The sequence below is a fragment of the Odocoileus virginianus genome, chromosome 17, assembly GCF_023699985.2.
Source record: "Odocoileus virginianus isolate 20LAN1187 ecotype Illinois chromosome 17, Ovbor_1.2, whole genome shotgun sequence".
In the NCBI taxonomy this organism is placed as follows: Eukaryota; Metazoa; Chordata; class Mammalia; order Artiodactyla; family Cervidae; genus Odocoileus; species Odocoileus virginianus.
In genome coordinates, this window is record NC_069690.1 from 20,452,155 (window position 1) to 20,457,692 (window position 5,538).

The window sequence follows — 5,538 nt, forward strand, 5'->3', positions numbered from 1 at the left end:
CTACACACACACACAACATCATTCTCCTAGTTGCTCCAGCTAAACCTCCAGGAGCTGTCCTAGCATCTCCCCCACTCGCTGCCCACACACTCCCATAAACTCACGATCCAGTGGTCCAACATGTCATCTTTTCACTCTCCAGCGTTTCCCCTCCTCTTCACCCTCACGGCCACTGCTCTGTCCAAGCCTCATGGTGGAAGAGTCCCTGCACTGCTCTTCCTGGCCTTCTTGCCTCAGTCCACCCACCTTTCATGCCTCCCTCCTCCACTCAGTACCCACTCCACTCGTTACCATTTCCAAACAAATATGGTCACTTGCCTTCCGGCCATGATGGCAGGGTCAACCCAAGCAGTTCACTGACTTCGTCCTGTGGGTGTTACTGGTGTAAACAACAGCAACAAACATCCTCTGAACAAATACATTTGGAACATGATGGATTTGAACAAAACCAGGCAGGTTTCTTTGCTGATTCCTGGGATTCTCCAGTGTGCTGATACAGAAATGGAAATAGTTTTCAGCTTTGCCAAATGCATTGACAGAAGATCCTTTCCTCACAGAGCATCTCCCACGGGGCAAGCTTTCCAGCACACAGACCTGCTGAATAATTACCAATTAGTTGATTGTTAATTGAAACCAGGTGGGAATGTGGCTTAAGCTCCAAAGGAAGGACCATCAGGTCACCTCCTTAACTTCTCTGAGGCTGCATTTATTCCTCTATAGATGGGACAATAATAACAACTGCCTCAGCGGTGATCTGTGCCTGAGACGGCACTTGAAACACCATTGGACAGTAATGGCGGTCATGTCCTCTGTCTTAACAGTGCTTCCTTGAGGGAGGAGGCAAATAAATTAGCTCTTAGATGCAGAACTCAATTCTTTTACTTATTTTATCATAAACTTTTTTTTATGGCCCTGCCGCGAGGTAGGCAGGAGCTTAGTTCACCAACCAACACTCCCTTCAGCAGAAGTGCAGTCTTAACCACTGGACCACCAGGGAAGTCCCTAAATTCTTTTTCTTCAAAGGTGTTCCTTTGGGCTATATCAAAGAGTTTATTGTTCTTCAAATATGACTGACTCAAAAAAGAATGTTTTACTCCTGGAATCAAAGAAACTTTGAAGAGAGAGACCTGGGAGATGGGGGCGGGGTGGGGCGGAACGTTGGTGGTGTTTGGGCGCCCTCTGCTGGTCACGTCCTGGAACTCCGAGGAGACGCTCAAGCGAGGCCTCTAGGCCTGAGGCCCAGCCAGGGCTTTGCCTTTTGCGGCCACACAAATCTGGGAGGTAAGAAGAAACTGCTCTGTGTCCCTGGTCGGCTTCCCCCTGCACGCCTCTCAAGGCCTCGCCGAAGTTTCACCACTTGCAACCCTCCGTTTTTCCGTAGCCCCTCTCTCAGCTGGTAGTCCACCCTTCCCGTCTGTGCCATAAAGGAAACACTGAGACCACCGGATGTGAACTCTCAACTTCCAGCCCACCGCCCACAAGAGTGTCTGTACCCACCTGTGCCTCCTTCCTCCTCCGTTCGGAAGCTTTTCCCTGCTGGGCCGGGAGCCCCTTCCCCTCCGGCCTCTTACAAAACCTAGACTTGGCCCCTCTCTCCAGTATTTGTTTCCTTAAAAATGAGTTTGGATTTACAGAAAATTTCAGCCTAATACAGAGTTCTCATATGCTTTGCACCCAGTTTCCTTAATTATTAACCTCTTACATAGTACCTTTGTTACAATTAATGAACCAATATCGATACATTATTATTAACTCCATATTATTAATAGCTCCATATTAACTTCATTGTGTGTGTGTGTCTGTGTGTCAGTTGCTCAGTTGTGTCTTGACTCTTTGTGACCCATGGAGTGTAGCCCACCAGGCTCCTCTACAGAATTCTCCAGGCAAGAACACTAGAGTGGGTAGCCATTCCCTTCTCCGGAGATCTTCCCAACCCAGGGATCAAACCCAGGCCCCCTGCATTGCAGGCAGATTCTTCACCGTCTGGGCCACCAACTCATCGTGTTGGACACCTTAAATATTTGCAACTTTTATTTAAAATATGTAAAGAAAAAAAGGCATCACCATAAAAGAAAGTAAAATAAACAAAATGTTATCAAGATACCCTTTCTCTCACTTGAAGATACAAAATAGTGAAAATAGTTGCTGAAATCCCCAAGCTTTACAAACTTTTGCTCCAGTTCCTGCTTCTGGTGATTTCATAGCTGTGAAAAATGGATAGTTTCCTTTTTTTTTCTTTCTTTCTTTCTTTCTTTAAGGGAACCTGCCACCTGGGATCAAATAAGAACTTGATTAAGAAAATAAGACCCAGAGAGATACCTGCTAGTTGTTAGGGTCCCCCAACAAAACAGAACCAATAAGAGATTATGAGATTTTGATTTTTTGAAAGTATTGAATTTTGTCATAATATTGCTTCTGTTTTATGTTTTGGTTTCTTGGCCCCCACGGCATGTGGGATCTTAGCTCTCTAACCAGGGATCGAACCTGCACATCCTGCATTGGAAGGTGAAGTCTTAACTACTGGGCCTCCTGGGAAGTTCCTATGATATTGTGACATAATAAAAAGCACAGAATTGGTATTCATCCCCACTTTTGGCACACAGCTCTAAAAACTCTTGGAACTTCCTAAGTGATAAATGCCTTTCAATGTATTAATGAGATGGCTATTGGACTGTATATAAGGATAGGGGGCTGGTTGCTGGGAGAACCAGCCATGTGATTAGAGTATTGGGATTTTTATTCCTAACCCCCTGAACCTCTGGGGAGGGAAGAGGGGCTGAAGTTGAATGGATTGCCAATGACCAATGGTTTAATTAATCATATGCCTAGAATGACACCATCAAACTCCAAGTGATTGGGTTCAGAGAGCTTCCAGGTTGATGGACTCGTGGAGATTTAGAGAGAGTGGCACACCATGCCTTTTGCCCATACCTTCCCCTGTGCGTATCTTTCTCCTGGCTACTCCTGAGTTACAGATAATAAGCTGGTAATATAGTAAGTAAAGAGCTTCCCACGTGGATCAGTGGTAAAGAATCTGCCTCCCAATGCAGGAGATGCAAGAGACGTGGGTTCAATGCCTGGGCTGGGGAGAGCTCCTGGTTGGGGAAAGCACGGCAACCCACTCCAGTATTCTTGGCTGGAGAGTCCCATGGATAGAGGAGCTTGGCAGTCTCCAGTTCACGGTGCTGCAAAGAGTCAGACATGACTGAATATAGCGCGTGCATGCGCTTACACACACACACACACACACATACACACACACAGCAGTAAAATATTTCAGTGTTCTATGAACAGATCTAGCAAATGAGTTGAACCCCAGGAGGCTCACTGAAACCTCCAGTCTCTAGCCAGTCAGTCAGAAGCACAGGTGACAACCTAGACTTTTGATTGGCACCTGAAGTTGGGGAGGGGGTCAGTCTTATGGAACTGAGCTCTTATCCTTTGGGATCTGATGCTGCCTCTAAATATATGGTACCATAATCCAGCTAGTGTCAGATAATTTCTTGCTGTGTGGGAAAGGCCCACACATCAAAACTGGGTGCAGAATTGGAGATTTCTGTCTTTCTCTCTTCCCTGGTGGTTCCATCAGTAAAGAATCCGCCTGCAATGCAGGAGACTAGGGTTCGATCCCTGGGTAGGGACAATCCCCTGGAGAAGGAAACGGCTACCCACTCCACTCTTCTTGTCTGGGAAATCCCATGAACAGAGGAGCATAGCAGGCTAGAGTCCATGAGGTTTCAGAGTCAGATATGACTGAGCGACTAATGCTCTCTCTCTCTCTTTGGGGTAATCGTGGGACATCCATGTGGAGATATTCACAACAGGCAAAGGGTTCTAGAAGCCCGAGGGAGAGCTGAGCGTGGAGATACAGATGGAGAGTGAGCAGCAGATGCTGGTGGCTGTTAACGCCAGGTTGATGCCAGTGGATCATAGTGCCCAGTGGAAACATGTAGAGAGCAGTGGTGAGTCATTAAGATCGTGAAAGTAGTGGGTGATAAAGAGGAGTCCTCGAAGGAAGCCGAAGACGGAGGTCAGAGAGGTGGGAAGGAAACCATGAAAGAAGATTCATGGAAACCAGTGAGCCAGAGCCTCACATTTTAAGAAGGCAGCCACAGTCATGAGCCAGAGGCTCAGGAGAAGTCAAGTAAGATGATTAGCCTTTGGGTACTGGCTGGATTATGAGGTGTTTCAAGATACAAGGAAGGAGCGATTTCCCCAGCAGTCCAGTGGTTAAGACTCTACCTTCCACTGCAGGGGGCACGGATTTGATTCCTGGTTGGAGACTGAAGATTCTACATGTCATGAGGTGTGGCCAAAAAGTAATAAAAATTATTTCAGAAAAAGCCACAATCAAAAAATTAATGGAACTCATTAACAAATTAAAGGAGAAAAGCAATATATAAAGAATATGTAGTTATATATAAATATATGTACATATGTTTGCATAAAGAAATTCTTGAAGGATAAATGAGAAATTAATAACCATGGTTTCAGAGACTGGAGTGGAGGAGCAGAACTGGAAGGATGGGGAACAGAGGTGGGAAATAATCACCTTATGGAATACTTGTTCCTGCTTTTGTTTTTAATTTATTTATTATGGCTGTGCTTGGGCTTCATTGCTCCTTGGGCGTTTCTCCAGTTGTGGCAGGCTGGGGCTACTCTCTAATTGAGGGGTGCAGGCTTCTCCTTGCAGTGGCTTCCTTTGTTGTGGAGCAGGGCTTAGGGCATGCAGGCTTCAGTAGTTGCAGCTCCTGGGCTCTGGGGCACAGGTTCAATAGTTGTGGTGCATGGGCTTAGTTGCTCTGCGGCATGTGGGATCTTCCAGATCGGGGATCAAACCTGTGTCTCTTGAATTGGCAGGCGGATTCTTTACCACTGAGCTACCAGGGAAGCCCTTGTTCATACTTTAAAAAAAAAAATTTTTGGACCATGTGCTTCTATTATCTTTTTTCACTTTTGTATTGGGGTATAGCTGATTAACAATGTGGTAGTTTGAGGTGAACAGTGAAGGGACTTAGCCCTCCATATACATGAATCCATTCTCCCTCCACGTCTCTTCCCATTCAGGCTGTCATGTAACATTGAGCAGAGTTCCATGAGAATGGATCATGTATATGTACGGATGAGTCCCTTTGCTGTTCAGCTGAAACTATCACAACGGTAGCTTCTATTAGTGTTTTAAAACAGACTTTATTTTTTAGAGCAGTTTTAGATTCATGGCAGCATTGGCCAGAAGGTACGGAGATTTCTCATCTGCCCCTGCCTCCACATGTGCACAGCCCCCGCCATTATCCACATCCCCTATCACAGTGGCGCGTTTGTTACAATGGAGGAACCAACACGGACACATCACTCCCACCCAGAGTCCACGGTTTCCATTAGGGTTCATCCTGGGCTTTGTACATTCTGTGGGTTTGAGTAAATGTATGATGACATGTACCCACCATTATGGTATCACACAGAGTAACTTCATTGCCCTTAACACCCTCTGTGCTCCCCCTATTCATCCTTCTTTCCCCCCATCCCTTACCTCTGGCA